Source organism: Microcebus murinus, chromosome 2, assembly GCF_040939455.1.
Source record: "Microcebus murinus isolate Inina chromosome 2, M.murinus_Inina_mat1.0, whole genome shotgun sequence".
NCBI lineage: Eukaryota > Metazoa > Chordata > Mammalia > Primates > Cheirogaleidae > Microcebus > Microcebus murinus.
In genome coordinates, this window is record NC_134105.1 from 8,348,527 (window position 1) to 8,365,938 (window position 17,412).

A 17,412-nucleotide genomic window follows, 5' to 3' on the forward strand; every position below is an offset into this window, starting at 1 on the left:
GGTACCATTCTAAGGGCTTTATGATCCAGTTTAATCTTCACAGTAGCCCTGTTTAGTGGAATAAAGCAGGTTGCCCATTTCAGAGATGAGGAAACTAAAGCACAGGTGGGGTAGGTAAGAGTCACAAGACTAGGATCATAAGGACAGCCTATTTGTCCTCATGTGTGTAGTTTCCTCACAAGGGTTTGGGTTTCAACTAACCTCAAGGTTAGGTTTAACATCAGTAGATGCTAGATGCCCACTTTCCTTCACTGAGCCCAGAGGTAACTTGGCTAAATATAGCTGACTCTGCATTCCTAAGGAACAGTGCTTTAGTGGATCGTGAAATGTAACAGAGGGAAGACTCTTTGGAGGGGATTGGCATTGTTCTCAGAACAGTGGGCATGTGCTGTTTCTGGCCTCTGGTACCCATGCACCTTTCTGCTGCTAACCATGTCTTGTCTTGCTTTCTTTCACTCTCAGCCTGCGTACTCTGGGAGGTGCTCCACTCTGACTTAAGGAGCATTTGACCTATGTTTTAGCTAATCAGAGCATCATACTTCTGACAATGATGATTGAGTTAGGGTGGGTGTGAGAGCCAAAGAGGATAGAATAAGACACTCAAATGAGCATTCTGGCAAAGGAACTACTGTGCTCTCCTCCCAGGCCACAGTCTGGGAAGATGTCTGGTCTGGAGCTGTGGTAGCCACCTTGCCACCTTGAGGCAAGAGCTGACTAAGGATGGGACTCAACCCAGAGAAGGCAGAACCAAGAGAGGGACAGTGAGAAAACCTCATGTCAAGCTGGGCCCACCATGGATTGTGCCTCCCATTTGAGTTTGCTTAGCCATGTTTCTTCATAAAAAAATCTTAATTGATACAGTCTATCATACATGAATATAGTTTTATTAGCAGGTATTTAGACAATGATTAACCAGGGAAAGGTGTGCAAACCACCCCTAAGAAACCTTTTCTGTTGGTCAGCTACATCATAACTATGGTGAATGAAGCCCCATGTTCTACTTTAGGCTATACCAGCCTGGGGTGCAAGGAGCAATGATTCCACAGGCATCACTTCAACAGAAAAGGGGATTTCATTTTACAGGTGCAAAATGAGGCTCAGAGAGATTATGTAAAGTATCTACAACCATACAGTTAGAAAATGGGAGAACCAGGACTGAGAGGCAGGCAATCTGGATCAAGAATCCAAGTTTTTAATCATTATGCCTAATAAACACTTTTTAAAAAAATTCAAGAATATTTATTGAGGACTTACTATAGGTCCATCATGGAATACATCCATGAACGAGATGCCCAAAGATCCCTTCCTCATGGTATAAGCACTCACGTGTATGTGTGTAAAGAGAAAAGATAGAAAACAAACAGCAAACATACTAAGTAGTATTAGAAGGTGATAAATTATCTGAAAAAGAAAAAATAAACAAGCTAAGGGAGATCAGGGTAAGAGATTCCAGTTACCAACAGAGCCATCAGAATGAGCCTCTTTGAGAAGAAGACTTGGAAGAGGTCAGGGAGTTCACTACAGGGTTATCTGAGCCAAGAACATTCCAGATGGAGGGAGCAGCCTGTGCAAAGGCCCAGAGGCAGGAGGGTGCCTGGTGTGTTCAAGGAAGAGCAGGGAGGACAGTGAGGTTGGAACCAAGTATGTAGAATATAGTAGAAAATGAGGGTAGAGAAGTAATTCCAGATCTCTGAAAAGACTGGTCCTTGTAGGATTTTGAGCAGACAAGAGACATGGTGTGGCCAGGGCTGTTGAAGGAAAAACTATATATGGGGAGTGTAGGAGCTTCGAGGTTGATAAAGTCCTTAGCACTGACCCAGGTGAGAGGGGACGGGGGCCTGGACCAGGGTGCTAGCTGTGGAGGCAGTGAGAGGTGGTTGGACTCCAAATATGTTTTGAAGGAAGAAATAAAAGACTTTTTAATAATTTTAGGTGTGGAGCAGGATAAAGTGAGGCATCAAAGATAACTCTAAAACTTTGGAGCAAAACTTGAGTAACTCAGTGGAACCCAAATTCTTTGACTGTCACTTCTGCAGCCACGGAATCAATAACCTCTTCTGCCTGGGGCCACTTTCGGTTCTGTTTTATCCAGAAATGCCTCCTTGGTTGAGAGTGTTGCTTTTTTTGACAGAGAGTTTCTACGTGAATCATTCCATTTTATTCCTACTGCAATCTTGAGAGATTCTACTCCCATGTGAGGACTAGGGACACAGGCTCAAGGAAATAGTTGTTTACCTGACCCAGCTTACATAGGTGATAAGCTGATATGCTCTATTCTATCCTGTTACAATAGAAGAATATTCTGCTTTTATTAAGCCACAGAAGAAGCAATTGTCTCCTGGTTATAAAGTACCTAATTGCAGCCGCAAGATCATTTTCATCATCCCCCAGGTCTATAGCTTGTGAGCTGTGAGTGTCTAGACCTATGAAACAGATTATTCTTCTGGAGACTTCTCCGTAAATACACTCTTTCCATTTGCTATAACTTTCTGCAATATCATGCCTGAAGATCTAAAATTTTTTGTCTTCACTTCTGCACACAAAAATGTATGTGTGTTATGTTCTACTTGATTGAAACACCTGCCTTGGTTTTTGCTGTTGGTTGGTTGTGGCTACTGCTGTATGACATACTTGTTTCTCCTTCTTTTGATTCAAATAACTTGATTAGCTCTCCTCTGGAAGTTGAACGTCTCCACTTCGAGAGTTTTATCAGTGAGACTTTATTTGACCGTGAAGCTGAGGTGTGGGTGGTCAGCAGAGAGAGTTTTAAAATCCAGAAAAGATATAAAAGGTACCTGGAAATGTATACCATAGATCAACCCAGCTGTTATTTGACTTCCCATCAATGTTATGATACCACTTACTTGGGTGACCAGAGTTTCCTCCTGTTAGAACAATTACACAATTGTGTTTTCATTGCCATTTTCCTGCAGAAGTTGAAGCTCCACTTTTTATCTTCTCTTTGAATGTATAAAGCAAAACACACACACAGAGAGGCATACTTGTTTTTTTTTTTTTTTTAGCTACATTCATGCAGGGTTAAGGTCACAGATTTTTAACCAAGTCTAGCAATGTGGGTGCTGAGGCTTTGGAGAGGTGGTTGTCTCCAACAGCTGGCAGCCTTGTTGTCATGTTGCACCTTCAGCTCCATCATTCTCTTCCAGCCCATCTGCGCCTCCCATTTCCCTCAGGGAAATGAATGCCTCATCATAGAGATGAGAATCACTCTGAGCGGGTGTATATTCTAGTGAACTTTCAAGTGAGAATCCCAAATACACATACGAGAAGAGGAAATGAGAGAGACAAGGAGGGAAAAGTGAGGGAGGTTTCAGCTTCTCCTTAAGAAATAAATAGGCAATTCCAATAGAGTAAACCATTTCATGCCTGGGTGGTCGTAATCACCCGCGAGCAGGGCTGCAGCCTCGCTCTGAGTTCTCTCCTTTCTGGCCAATCTATTTCTTTCAGATTAATCTTCCAAATCACTTCTGTGCTGCCCTCCTTACTGAAAAGCCTCTAGTGGGCCCATGTTATCTATGGGCCAGACACACACTCCGGATCCTGGTGGTCAAGGACAGATGTAATGGGACTCCACCCCGATCATCCGCACTGCTATCTCTCCATGTCACCAGCTCCCAGGTGGCCCAGGCTTCTTCCTCTATCTCTCAGGGACAAGACTTATGTGCTGGTCCCTTGGAGGCCCTCCCCACCCATCGAATCCAGGCCACGGTTAGGGCCCATCATCCTAGGATGACTCTATTCCCATTTCTAAGATGCACACTAACATATTTGCACACAATAGTCCAAGTATCACTTTGTTCTCATTTCATAAGCTGCCTTAGGCAAATGTTTTTGTAGTGAAATATCCCAATTTCAATGGTGGGTGTCATGCATTTTGCTTTGACTCACACTGTTTCCTTGGAGCCAGTCAGCTAATAGGGAAATGACCTTTAATATGGAATGCTTCACAAACTTGTGTGTCATCCTGGTGCTGGCATCATGCTAACTTTCTGTGTATCATTCCAATTTTAGTCTGCGTGCTGCCACGGCGAGCACCTGCGATGACTTCCTCACCACTGCACCTTCTCTGTACATAGCGTACTCTCTTGAGCTTCACTTGACCTGGCGCCTAAGCAAACAGCGTTTTATCTGGATCCAGTCTCATCTTCTTAGCTGCAGCCAGGGCTTGTTGAAGTCAGGGATACTGCTTTCAGCTTTATTTGTAATATCACGTCACTTACCACAATCTCAGGCACAGAAGAGATACTTGTGAAACCCTTGTATTGATTTAAACTTGCCAGAGGAAGAAGGAAAAACCTTTTTTTATTGTTTAAGACCTCTGGAAACAGAGACCACAATATATGCACTGGGGTTCCTCTCTGTCCCCAAAGTCCCATTGGTAACCCCCAAGGGTGCTGCCACATTGAAACATTGCAGATGATGGTCAGCATGGACAGGGCCCCTAGGGGCCACCCCCTTCTTGGAGAGTCACTCATTCATTCACTCTTCCATTCAACAAATGCTCACCGAGCACCTACTCGGTTCTCTGCATGCAGATATGGTTTGGAAAGAGACAAAATCCTGCTCTCATGGAGCTGGGTGTCAGCATGGTGTGTGTGTATGTTGCGGAGGAGAGAGAGGGAGAGAAGGAGACACAGCAAACAAGTAAGTGCCTAGATGAGGGGCTTCCCATTAAGACATGTCCCCAAGGGAAATTCAATAGGGATTGCCGTAACAAGTTGATGGAGTAATCGGGACGGTCGTGGTGAGACTTCAATAAATAGGATTGGATCACCCCTGGCACAAAAGTTGAGAGAGACTCCCAGGAAGAGAGAACAGCATGTGCCAAAGCTGTAAGGCAAGGTTTCTCAGTCTCAGCAGGTAAGACTATTGACCTTTGGGGCTGGATAAGCCTTTCATGTGGGGGCTGTCCTGTGCACTATAGGCCATTTGGCAGCTCCCCTGCTCTCTGCCCACTGGATGCCGGGGGCACTTCCCTGGCCCCTGCCATGGTTATTAGAAATGTCTTCTGGCATTGCCAAAACGTCTGACAATAGGGCATTTTGTGAGTTCAAATGGGGGCCCTGGAGAGATATGTCTGTGCCCTAATTAAACATTCACAGTGAACTGTGAAGGTGACCTTGATTGGAAAAAGTGTCTTTGCAAATGTAATTAAGGACCTCACAATGAAATCAGCCTGGATTGTCCAGGTGGGGCTCAAATCCAATGACAGTTGAGACAGAAGAGGGAACGCATATATGTAGAGGGAGGCCACATGAAGACAGACAGCAGGAATGGAGGGACGCAGCCATCAGGAGAGTTGGCAGCCACTGGGAGCCGGAAGAGGCAAGGAATGACTGTCCCCTGGAGCCTTTGGCAGGAGGGAGGCCCTGCTGGCACCTTGATTTTGGACTTCTGGCCTCCAGAACAGGGAGAGTGTAAATTTCTGTTATGCCACCAAGTTCAAGGTGATTTGTTACATCAGCCACAGGAAATGAATGCAGGGGACAAAATCACCCCTACTAAAAACCATTACCCTCACGTGAGAAAGATCAGGGAAGGTTTGTGGAGCAGCAGGAAGAAGCTATGGCTTTGGCCTTGGTGAGGCCAGAAGAGCGGGTGGGCCAGGTCCTACCTGGGAAGGAATTGAGAGTTGGTTGTAGGTGCTAGGGTGACAAGCACTGAAGGTTTCAGACAAGCCTGTGACATGATCTGGTTCATATATTTAGCAGATTTTTCCCACTACTGTGGTGGAGCACAGTGAAGCTGGGATTCTGTAGGAGGCAGCTGCAGCTGACATGGGCAAGACTTTCGAACACGTGGGCCATGAAGACATCTCTCCCATTGAAGGGTGTCCCAGGGGAGGCAGCCCAGTGTAGGCAGTTTCCCCCCCAACAGGAAGGACTTGCATTTGATATTTCATGTATCATAAAGGCCGAAGACATTCCTAAGATGGTTAATTCATTGATTACATTTTAAGATAAAGAAATTGAGCCCTCAAAGGAAGCAGTGACACCTCAGGTTAGTAGGCACAGAAATATTTACCAGCAAAGCTGGAACCCAAACCCAAGCTTCCCAATGTACTTTCTTCACTTATATCTGCAAAGCAGTGCATTATACCAAAGCTCTCATTTGAATTTTATAACCAACCTGAAAGATGCGTAGCATGTTACTTTTATTTTACAAATGCAAAATTAAAAATAAAAATAAAAGTTAAGGAGGATCAGAGAGGTAAAGTGATTTCCCCAGGATCACACAGCTTTCAAGTGGTAGAGCTGTCGATCAATCTTGGGTCTTCCTGGTCTATGTCTCTCCCAGGAACACTGCTCTTGCTGAGTCGTAGAGAGTTATGACATAACTAACTAAATCTGAAAAGTTTCCCCCCATCTCTTTGCCTCGGGTGACCTCTTTCCAACTGGAAGGTTTTCAATTTATGATTATATGTTGTTCTTTGCCCTTTAGGCAAGTTCAATTTCATTGTCCAAACGCAAAACTATTTCAGTGAACGCTGTAAAGAAAAAGAAAAAGAACAAGGAAGGGGGTTAATAAAGAACATGCTGGATCTGAAAACAATTTTAGAGGTAATGTGGGGCCCATGGAGCCTATATTCATTTTCTGATAGCTGAGAAAAAGCATTCCCCTTAACTGTTTTTTTGGTCCAGTGTGTCCTGTGCAAGATAAAAATAAAGGTTCACGTGACACTGAAGCTGTGATAAAGCCAGGGTCCGGGAGATTCGACACTAATGGCGACAGGGCATTTCTCACTCAGGGGAAATTAGCGGTGGCTGCTGGGCTTTCATCCATATCTGTATTCACTCAGAAAGTGCTCCAGGGTCTTCCAACCTTCCCCCTTCATCCTAGATAAGAGATAACACTCGAAATAAATCTGAAATGCTTTCCCTTGTCTTACAAGTTCTGCTTTAGAAGAATGCACACTGTTATTAGAGAAAAGCTGTTCTTTGTCTACTTACCCAGTCTGCGGATTTGATCACTAAACATATATCAAGCCCATGCCGTGTATGGGGCTTTGCATTGGTGTGAGGGACCCACTGGCAGGAAGGAGACTTGGGCTCTCTCAGCTCATGGAGTGGTTCTGTCTGGAGCAAAGAGAGATTTGAAGTATGTGAATGCTGTGAATGCAGATGGAAGCCCCCAAGGCCACTCATGATGCCGGGAGGATCAGGTGTTCCCAGCAACACTGAGTAGGGCTTGGGGGCAGGAAGAGAAGAAGCCAGAGTCCAAGCTTGCAAGACAGTGCTAAATGTCCAATCTGAAGTTCCCAGGAGGCTGGGCGGGAATGTGGGATTGGAGTACATACAAATCCAAGGGTAGGTAGAGCTCAGTGAAGGCAGCTGGCGGGACAGGGAACTCAGCACTCAGCCTGGGGATAGCAGGTCTGGAGCTTCCCTTTGGGTGCTCTCTGGCAATGCAACCTCTCAGGGGCTAAGGTGGTGCTACACCCTCATTCTGCCCTAGCTCCTGATGGATCAAGGGATGTGGGTGCCTGAGGCTGGTTATAAGTATCCCTGACAATCAGCCAAGTGGGGAGATGTGGTCAATGAGTTCTTTAGCCTCTTGGCTCCAGGATGGCAAGCGTGAGAAGCGGAAATCGCGCTATATTAGTTTGCTACGGCTGCCATCATGACACTACAGGCTGGGCAGCTTCAACCACGAAAATTTATTTTCTCACAGTTCTGGAGGGTGGAAGTCCAAGATCAAGTTGCCTGCAGGGTTGGTTTCTCCTATGCTTTCTCTCCTCCACGTGCAGACAGACAGCCACTTTCCTGCTGCCTTTTTGCCTGGTGGCTCTGCTGTGTGCTCACCCCTGGGGGGCTCTTTGTGTGCCCATATCTCCTCTTCTCTTAGGGACACCAGTCAGAATGGATCAGGGCCCATCCTGATGGCCTCATTTTAACTTAATCTCCTCTCGAAAGGTCCTATGTCCAAATTTGCAGCCATGTTCTGAGGTCCTGGGGACTAAGTGAGAGTTCAACATAGGAATTTGAGAAAGACACAGTCCAGCCCATAGCAGACGCCCTCTCTTTGTCCTTTTTCTGTTGGAGAGCTGGGAAGGGACGCCAGCCCAGAACAGATTCAGTGCACTAACCACAGCTCTAGGACATTATTTTCTTTTCACTTCTTTAGCCCATTTGGCCATTCATTTAGTTCATGAAGCCCTCTTGGTGCTAGAAATACAATTTTTGAGAGCCTTGAATTGCCTAAAACATAGCTATTAAATTTCATCTTTAAAGAGATTTTAGCATAAGCCTGAAAGGTAATAATACTGATGCCTTTCCCCCCTAATTATTTATTTGTGTATCCACTTCCCTTATTAAACCAAGGGTTCCTAAAAGGCATGGGCTTTGTTTATCTTTGTAGCCTACTGCTCAGCACAGAGCTCAGACCAAGGTAGGGGCACTCATGGTGTATTTATATCTGTGAGGTTGAATTTGTTGATGTTGTCTTCAAAGCTGAATGAGTCTTTGTGCTCAGAGAGGAGGGTGCGAAAGGGATGTTTAATTGGATGCTCTGGACCCCAGTATTGTGCCCTTTCGTTCCCCTGACACTCTGGTCCCTGGGACCCTCTCTAGTGAACATACTGCCTAAAAACCCAGCCCAAATTTTCCAGCCTTTTTCCTTACTCAACATATCCAGGGATATTCCTTCCAGCATCAGGCACAGTTACATGGTACCTGTGAGCCTGAATTGCCATGTGCCCCCTACCCGGTTCCTCCAGAATCCTCCACTGTCTAGTGAGAGAAGTGGTGAGAGGGGACAGGTTGGCTGCCCAATTGTGGGGCTGGGCTGTGTCTTCACATAAGCTCAGATGGGTCTAGGGCTGCCGCCTCAAGAAGGGGGAAGCATCTTGTTGGAGCTCATTGATCATATCTTGTCACTCTTCCCATGTACTTCTTGTGCTAGGTGCTACAAACCTGCCCATTGTGTATTTTATCAGCAGCCCATGAGGAAAGAGCTATCACATGGGAAAACAGGGAGAGACTCCCCCCCACAAAGAGACACAGACAGAGAAACAAAGACAGTTTCCATGCCTGTTCTTATCCATTTGTGGGCTTTCCGAAACACTGGCCTTTGTGTAAAGGAAAACACTTCACGATACTGCTGCCAGACAGATGAAACTCAACAGATGAGAAAAATAAATTCAAAGAAAAGCAGCCCTTGTCACATTTTATGTATGCAGATAATTGAAAGAAAGTGAAAAAATAGAGCAAGCAAACTGTATGTATAATATCTTACAAGATAGAACACTGTTTTTAAGTGCATAACATTCAGAAGCCCTATCAATTACATTTTATAACAGCCAATAAGTCTGTCGCTCCTTTTATTTTCTTTCTGCTGACCACAACTGAATTAGTATTTTCTGATTAAAAGCTTTCTTCCCCAAAGTGCAAAGAGCTATCACCTACCTACACCTGTTCCACGCCCCCCTATCTTTCCTTTCTTCCTCAGTGTAGCTCTGAGCCCAGCATTGTGGTCTTTCCTTCCAAATATGGAGGGCAAGTGGCTGGGGGCCCCTCCATTTAGCCACTGATGGGGACTTCACTCCCATCTGTAATTTGCTCAGGCTTATTGTGCCAGGCAGCCTTATCTATATGCAAGGTGGAACATCTCTCATAAAAACAAGTGCCTCTTGGTATATTTTCACCATTAATAGGCTGATCTTTTTTTTTATCATTTTAAAAAAATTCTGAGACCAGTTATTTCCTGCTGCCTTATTCATTTGGTTAATGCATGCTGTTTCTGAAAAACTAAATATTAATGTAGCATGCCTTGCTGGAGCAGGTCTTTACAGGGGGAGATCTGTGAACCTGTGGATAACACATCTGCACTTCCTACCACACAGATAATAATTAGGCTTGCCCTAAGTGAATGTACATTTGGAGTTATTATTTTAGTAGGCTGAGAATCCCTCTTCTTGCTGCCTCTGGAGTTGGCTGGTTCCTCTTCAGCGAGAACATCTTTATTTGGGTCTCTATATTAAGGCTGTGTTTGATGATGGTCTTGTCAACCCCATGATACAGGTAGAGGATGAAGCATTTATACAATTCTGAAAAGAAAAGCTTTAAACAAATAGCAGCAGCCCAAATTGCCAGAGGGTAGGAAGATGACTGGGGAGCTGATGACTAGCCAATGAAATGAAATGTTCTTGGTTAATATAATGCAAGGATGGCAGTGTGACAAGTAAGGCCAAACCAGGAAACACTGACACCTGCTCACCTCTTAGCGTGGGAGCTTATGCACCAATTCGTTCATTTTTATCACTCAATCGGGTACTTCGGAGTTGAAATGAATCTTAGAATTTGTGTCATTTTGCCTCCCAAACTCCTCAAAGGAATTCAGAGTGGAAAGAAAAACTGTCTCCAGCACATCAGTTACTATGTTTGATTGTGTTCTACTTGAATCTCTCCATTTATGGGGAGCTCAATACTTTTCAAGGCAGCCTTTCTAACTGCTAGGCAGTGCTAAGAGTTGGAAACTTACTTCTTTGTGGTTTTAGTTCAGAATCTTTTGTTGAAAGTGGTAGGGAAAATTCCTCTAATCAGTTCAGCTAAAAGGGGGAATTAATTGAGTACATAACTTTCAAGACTTCAGGTAAGATGGTGTTTAGGTGAGGCTTGATTCAGGGGTCAAAGGACATTGACAGTCTTCATCTCAGCTCTGTGGCTCCATTCTCAGGCTCTTAGTGGCCTCTGACAAAGTCAGGCTTATTTTTCCATGACACCAGACCAATGGTTGCCTCTTAATTTTGGGGATTTTCATTGTCTCATTGGCCCAAACTGGATAATAGCTCTATTCCTGAATGACTTAGTTTAGGTTCCACCCACCCACTTACCCATATAGCCTGAGAATAGGACTTGTGAGTACAGGTAGTTAAGTTGGGAGGTGAGCCCAGGGAAGAAGCTAAAGTCAATGAAGGTTATATTATGAAACTGGTTATTGCTATGGGCAAATGAGGCTCAGTCCTACTGGGGACCCCCATAAATTGTGCACTCCACTGATACTCTATCTTCTGTCTCCATTGGTTCAGGATGGTCTTTGGAGGCACTTGCTCTCCTCCACCTCCCAGATCTGGGCTGCCCTGAATGGAATGAGCTGGGCTTAGTGGGGTGGGCCTTAGATAATGACCTGAGGCAGAGAACTAGAGAGATGTGGCAGGCACTTGAGATGTGATGCTTCCAGGGTCCTAGGAACTGGGTACCCCAGCCCAGCAGAAATCTCAAGTGATTGCCACCACCAAGCAGGGACTGCGATCTGAGCATGGATTGAGCTCATTGGCTGAACTTCCACCATGGGCTACATCCTCAAAGGCAGGTATGGAAACTGCTGTAACTACATGTAATGAGACTGGAGGAAGACAGCTCCCAAGAATAAAATCAGAGTGTTATTACCAGAAAAAGAAAGAATGCATGCTGGAGACTGATGTCAAGCATTTGCTATACCACTGTTGAGCCCCAAATGTGCTTTCTGATAACTCCCACCCATTATCTGGAATGTTACCTTGGAACAGAATATAGAATTAACAGTGTGTTTCCACTCTATTTGACAGCCTTTAAAATATCAGGAGATAATTAGCTTGTCTACCCTTGGAGTTCTTTTCTTTCATCTAGTATGGACAAACTTGGATTCTTTAATTGTTTTTTGTATGACGTGGTTTCTAGGACTTTTTATGGTGGCCCTCATCACTGCTTCATCCAACACCCCCTTCATTTTGTTTCTTTACCTCCTGTTCCCTCAACAGGAAGGGTGGAGTTGAGTCCATCATAGCAAGAATGGATGTGTAGAAGGATGACCCGGGGGTCAAGAAATTGTGGGTATCCTGTGACATGTGACTTGAAGATGATGTTACTATATTTTGGCTATTATTTTCTGAAAATAGGGGATCTATGTGTAACTCTCACTTATCCAGTAAATAATTTTCTCCTACATTATCTAATAATGGCTAACTCCTGACTGTTATCAAGGCTTTGTTGCTATGTTGACCCATTTTGTAAAATATTCCTCAGTGGACAAATGAGGCTTGGCCTGCCTGCTATCTCTTTCCCTTCTGGTAACAGAATCCTGAATGACCTCTGTGGAATCAGCCCCACTTCCATGCTGAGTGGGTGAGGTTTGCATAGACTCATGGTGAAGTAAGCGACCTGTTCTTGGCCCACTGGAGTCTTCATGCCCTTCTCCCAGGGGTTTGTGGGATGTTGAGCTTGTGACTCCGTCTTGGCTAATTGTCATCATCCTACCAAGGGCCACAATGATCAGTTTGTGGTGGACACATGACCCACAGCAGTTTAGTTACAGAATGCCGGTTGAAATGTAGGCCTGGGGATGCTGGAGGCATTTGCTACGATGTGGAGCCTGAGGAGGAAGCCACGAGGAGATGCATGAGGTGGCCAGAAGCCAGTGGAATCACATCCTTTTGGCCTCTGAGTTCTGTGTGACTGAAAAGTCTTGAGTGCACATTTCATGGGAGACAAAGGAGCTCTGATTTCTGCTTCTATTACGAAATGAATCCCGGCTAACACATTCACTACATTAAGTCATTTAATAGATTGTATCAAATAGTGGGGAAATAAGTAGATTCAAGCCAGAAGCTCTAGGATATAGCCTGATGCCACCACCGAAGGACATGGACTAAGCCAATCTCCTCATCTGTGTGCCTGGGGCTCTGCTTTCAAGATCAAGCCTGCGTAATAGAAAATAGTAAAATGATGGACATGTGAGTATCATTTTCTCTCTTTATTAAGCTACGTAGTTTTAAAAAAATCATCCAATAGGTCAGATGGTCAGAACAGAAGCTCCATGAAGACATGACCTAAAAGAATCCTCCCCAGATGTTGGGACAATTGCAGATATTCATAGAACATTTACTGTATGCCAAGAAATCTACGAGGTATTTTTACCTCATTTTATCTTGAACCAGATACTACTGTTATTCTCAAATCACATGTGGCAATCTGAAACTCAGAAAGATTAAATGATCTTCCCAAGTTCATGTGGCCGGTTCACAAGGGCATTTGGCTTTGTACCTGACAGGCTGACTCCAGAGCAGGTGCCCTGGGCCATTATTCTAGACCAAAATTTTGTCTTAGCAAAGGATCATTCTCTTAGTAACAATAGAAAACTGTGTTTTTTCTGCTTGATGTGCCCAAATGCCATTAAGCTGCTGAATAAAGGTGCGTATTCATGAGTTTGTTTTCAAAACAAAACATAACAAAAAGACATGAACAGTATATTCTTCTCTGAATGATCCACCTTGAAATTTCTGGTTTCTAGGCCTTTGTTTTTGTGGTGCTTTTGGAACACATTGGCCTTCATCTCCTACCCACTTTTCTCTGCTTGTTATTAATCGTATATAAACAACTTGACAGCAATAAAAAGGGGAAATTGAAAGACAGAAAAATTGCCCATAGTTCTACCCATTCTTTAAATCTCAGATTAAATGCCACCTTTCTCAATAAATTGTCCCTGGAGTGTCCTGCTTCCCACGTGCACACATTCATATGTGCTCGTACACACACACACACGCACACACACACACAGACACACACAGTGCGTGCCTTATTAGGTAGTATTATTTTTTCTTTCCTTCGCTAAATTGCAAGGCTACACCCATGCTTGTTTCTTCTATGCTTCCACAACACTCTGAGAGGAGGCCTTGCACACATTACCTGCTCAGTAATTATTTGTGGAATTATAAGTCACATATAGTAAAATTTTATGTTCCTCTCCAAGGGACAGTGAGTAATTACACAGATTTAAAGTCAGCTGAATAACTGGTATCTGGCTCTTAGTCTTGGCAAGGCTCTGAATAGTTCTTTAAAGTTGACATTCTTCCTGGACTTGCAGTCTGATTGCATGAGGCTCTCCAGGGAATAAAAATTAGTGTGCTGTCAGAAATGTTTATGAAAACAGCCAAATTTAGATGATCAAAGAGTTTGGTAATCCAGGGGCCCTTGAGTTTGAAAGCTGTGATATCTTTTACAGGCATGTTGAACAGCAAAGATTTTTCTTCAGAAATTCCCCTTCAGAGGCATTTCATTGGAAACTTTTAATTTCTCATTAATTGACAGAATGAAGCAAAGTCTTTTTTAAGTAGACCATTTGAGCATTGTGTTGCCCTTTGTTCATTGGCTGCACCCTAACTTTTGAGGAGTGTGCTGCTTTTGACCAAACTGAAATGACTTCTAAAAGATGAGACGGGTCTGTAGCTTACGTTTAACATGTGGACTAATTTGCCACCTTGAATCAAAAGGGAGGCTGCTCAAAAGATTCCAAAATGAGGCATCCTCTATATTTTGCTAAAATTTGAGGAGTGGGATAAAGTCACAGAGAGCGGAAACTTGCTCTAAGTAATGCTTTCGAAAGCCCCTAATGTAAATACAGTTCAAGCCATGTGGGAAATTGTTTCCGTTACTGATTCCTGAGCAGCAACTTGCTTTGGGTGTCTTTGCAGGATGGGGGTGGGGTGGGGACAGGAGGCCCTGAGGGGGAGGAAGGTCTTTGCATAGCCTATTGAGGCCTTCAAGAACAAAGAACACTCCTACACTGCTGGTGGGACTGCAAACTAGTTCAACCTCTGTGGAAAGCAATATGGAGATACCTTAAAGCCATACAAGTGAATCTACCATTTGATCCAGCAATCCCATTGCTGGGCATCTACCCAAATGATCCAATGACACTCTACAAAAAAGACACCTGCACTCGAATGTTTATAGCAGCACAATTCATAATCGCAAGGCTGTGGAAACAGCCCAAGTGCCCATCAATCCAAGAATGGATTAATAAAATGTGGTATATGTATACCATGGAGTACTATTCAGCTCTAAGAAACAATGGTGATATAGCACATCTTATATTTTCCTGGCTAGAGCTGGAACCCATACTACTAAGTGAAGTATCCCAAGAATGGAGAAACAAGCACCAGATATATTCTCCAGCAAACTGGTATTAACTGAGTGGCACCTAAGTGGACACATAGGTACTACAGTAATAGGGTATTGGGCAGGTGGGAGGGGGGAGGGGGACGGGTATATACATACATAATGAGTGAGATGTGCACCATCTGGGGGATGGTCATGATGGAGACTCAGACTTTTGGGGGGAGGGGGCGAAAAGGGCATTTATTAAAACCTTAAAATCTGTACCCCCATAATATGCCGAAATAAAAAAAAAAAGAACAAAGAGGAGCACATTGTGTTGGGGAGGTGAAAGAGGTGGCAGGAGGTCACCTGGCAGGACACTGAATCTCCTTCCTTGGTGGTCAGTAATATGGAGTTATTGGGAGCCCCAGCCTCAGCTGGACACCAAGAATTCTCTTCTGGCTCACCCCTTCTCCCTGTGACTTTGGGAAAACTATTTAGCCTCACCAAGCCTCAGATGCCACACCTGTAAGGTAGTGTCAATTGGAAAATCATGAAGTTCATAAATTCAGAGAAGAGAGTTTTATTTCTTATAAAGGGTTGCAGTCTGAAGGCAGGCCATCCTGCAGGCTGGAAAGTGGAACCTCTGTAGCCTCTAGGAGAAACTGGAAGCAGGTACTTCTAGGGAAGGAAGGGTGAGCCAAGGATTTATGCTGAATGGGTTGGCTAAGGATACATATTCAATAGGTTGTAGGAGGAATCATGAATATTCATGAAGGAGGGACTTACACATGCACAGTAAGCAAATGTGTGTATGTGTTATATACAGCCCATGTTTACTTTGGGGTGGAGACTTAACACTTAAATGCATTAAAATTAGGCTCTGTAAGTTATAAGGTGAAACAGAGGACACAGAGGCATCTTGTGTACAGCCCCTGTAAACCAGCCAGAACCCATCCATGGTTCATTGGTCTCTTGTCAGGAAGGAATTGTGGTCAGTTGTTGTGAAAATCAGCAGTGGACAAGAATTTCAAAAGGGCTGGTTTCTGTTTAAGTCTTAGGAAAGAAAGCCTAATGGTGGTTAGCAAGGGAGGGGGTATAAAATGCCCAACCTCCTGTGCCATTATGCCAGGTTTCTCTGAGGTCCCCTTGGCCAACAGGGAGTCTGATCAGTTGGTTGGGAGGTTTAGGATTTTATTTTATTTCTCAGTAGGAGTGCTGATAGTACCCACCTCACAGATTGCCCAGGGAACTGAGATGCTGCTCAGAAAGCTTGTAAAGTGCTTGACCCAGAGCCTGGCATGTTTGTATTATTAAACTATTACAAAGCCTCTGCGAGAAAATGTGAGTGGGACACTTTGCTGAAATATAGTGAATCCCTGACAAAAATCCTCCTTAATCATGTGAATAAGACAGAAAGCAGCAGAAAGGCATTCCGTAAATACCAGAGAGCTTCCTCACAGAGGTGACTTAGGGCCCAGGTGGAAGACAGCTGGTGGGGGGGTGGCAGAGAGTCCTGCCTTTTGGCTAAACTTTATAAGATTAGGTTGCTTGTAAACAGAATGCTCCAAATTGCAACTCTTTGCCAATCCCTTGTCCAAGTGGGAAGAGGCTGTAATGAGCCACAACATTAGTAATTCATGAATGAGCCCTGCTGGGGAGCTAGAGGACTAGGCCTGAGTGATGAGGGCTACCAGACTAATGTGTGGCTGGGGTTTTGGGGCCAAGACCAGCAGTCACTAAAGGCCACCCAAAGTCCAGGGAGATAAAGATCCTGCCACCCAGGCCAGTGTTTTCTTTGGAGTTGTGAAGTTTCCTTTGAAGCTCAGGAAGGATTTCTCCTCTCCGTCTTCCGAGGCAGGAGCTAACTTGCCCTGGGTTTGCCCAGCAAGTGAGGAACGCAAGGGAAGTTGGCAGGAAGAGAAAGGGAACATTTTGTTAAAGAGCTATCTCCTCCACAGCTCAAGAAAGTTTTCCAAATTCACCCCAGCCCTTAGGAATTTGGTTGTGTGGGATCATTCATACCAGAAGAAATGGTTAAAGTAGGTCTGACCCAAGGATTCCCCTCTGGTCTGCAAAGCAGCCAGGACCAATACTACTGAAATCTAGATTGTAAGTTTCTGTAAGAGGCAAGGTGCCACCAGGGTGCATGAGCCACCTGGGCAGCTCAGCTTCACTGAAAGGCTCTTCGCAGTGTGGGTTAACCAGCTACCAACCAGAACCGGAGGTTTCTGGCTGGCTGGGCCCTCACAACGTTCCTTTAGGGCTTAAGCACATGGGCTTTGAACCCACACTGCTTAGGCTCAAATCCTATTGCTACCGTCTCCCAGCTGGGTGTCCTTGAGCAAGTTGCTTAATCTCTCTGTGGCTTGGTTGCCTCATCTGCAAAATGAGAATAGTAATAACACTCATTTCAGAGGACTGCAGTGAAGATCGAGCCTGTTCAGATGTGTCAAATGCTGACAACGATATCTGGATATCTGGCAGAGACTAAGGCAGTGACTCATGTGTGAACCATTTTCATCATTACTTCTCTGGGCAG

General features: G+C 44.5%; 1 protein-coding gene and 1 non-coding gene across 3 annotated transcripts in view; one reads left to right on the forward strand and one right to left on the reverse strand.

The window, feature by feature from the left end:
• Nucleotides 1-17,412, forward strand: part of KAZN (kazrin, periplakin interacting protein) — a 1,045,723-nt gene that overhangs the window by 230,664 nt on the left and 797,647 nt on the right. The gene's annotated exons all lie outside the window — the stretch shown is intronic.
• On the reverse strand, nucleotides 3,947-4,053 carry LOC142869769 (U6 spliceosomal RNA). The gene has a single exon (XR_012918337.1). It is a non-coding gene; the product is annotated as a U6 spliceosomal RNA (small nuclear RNA).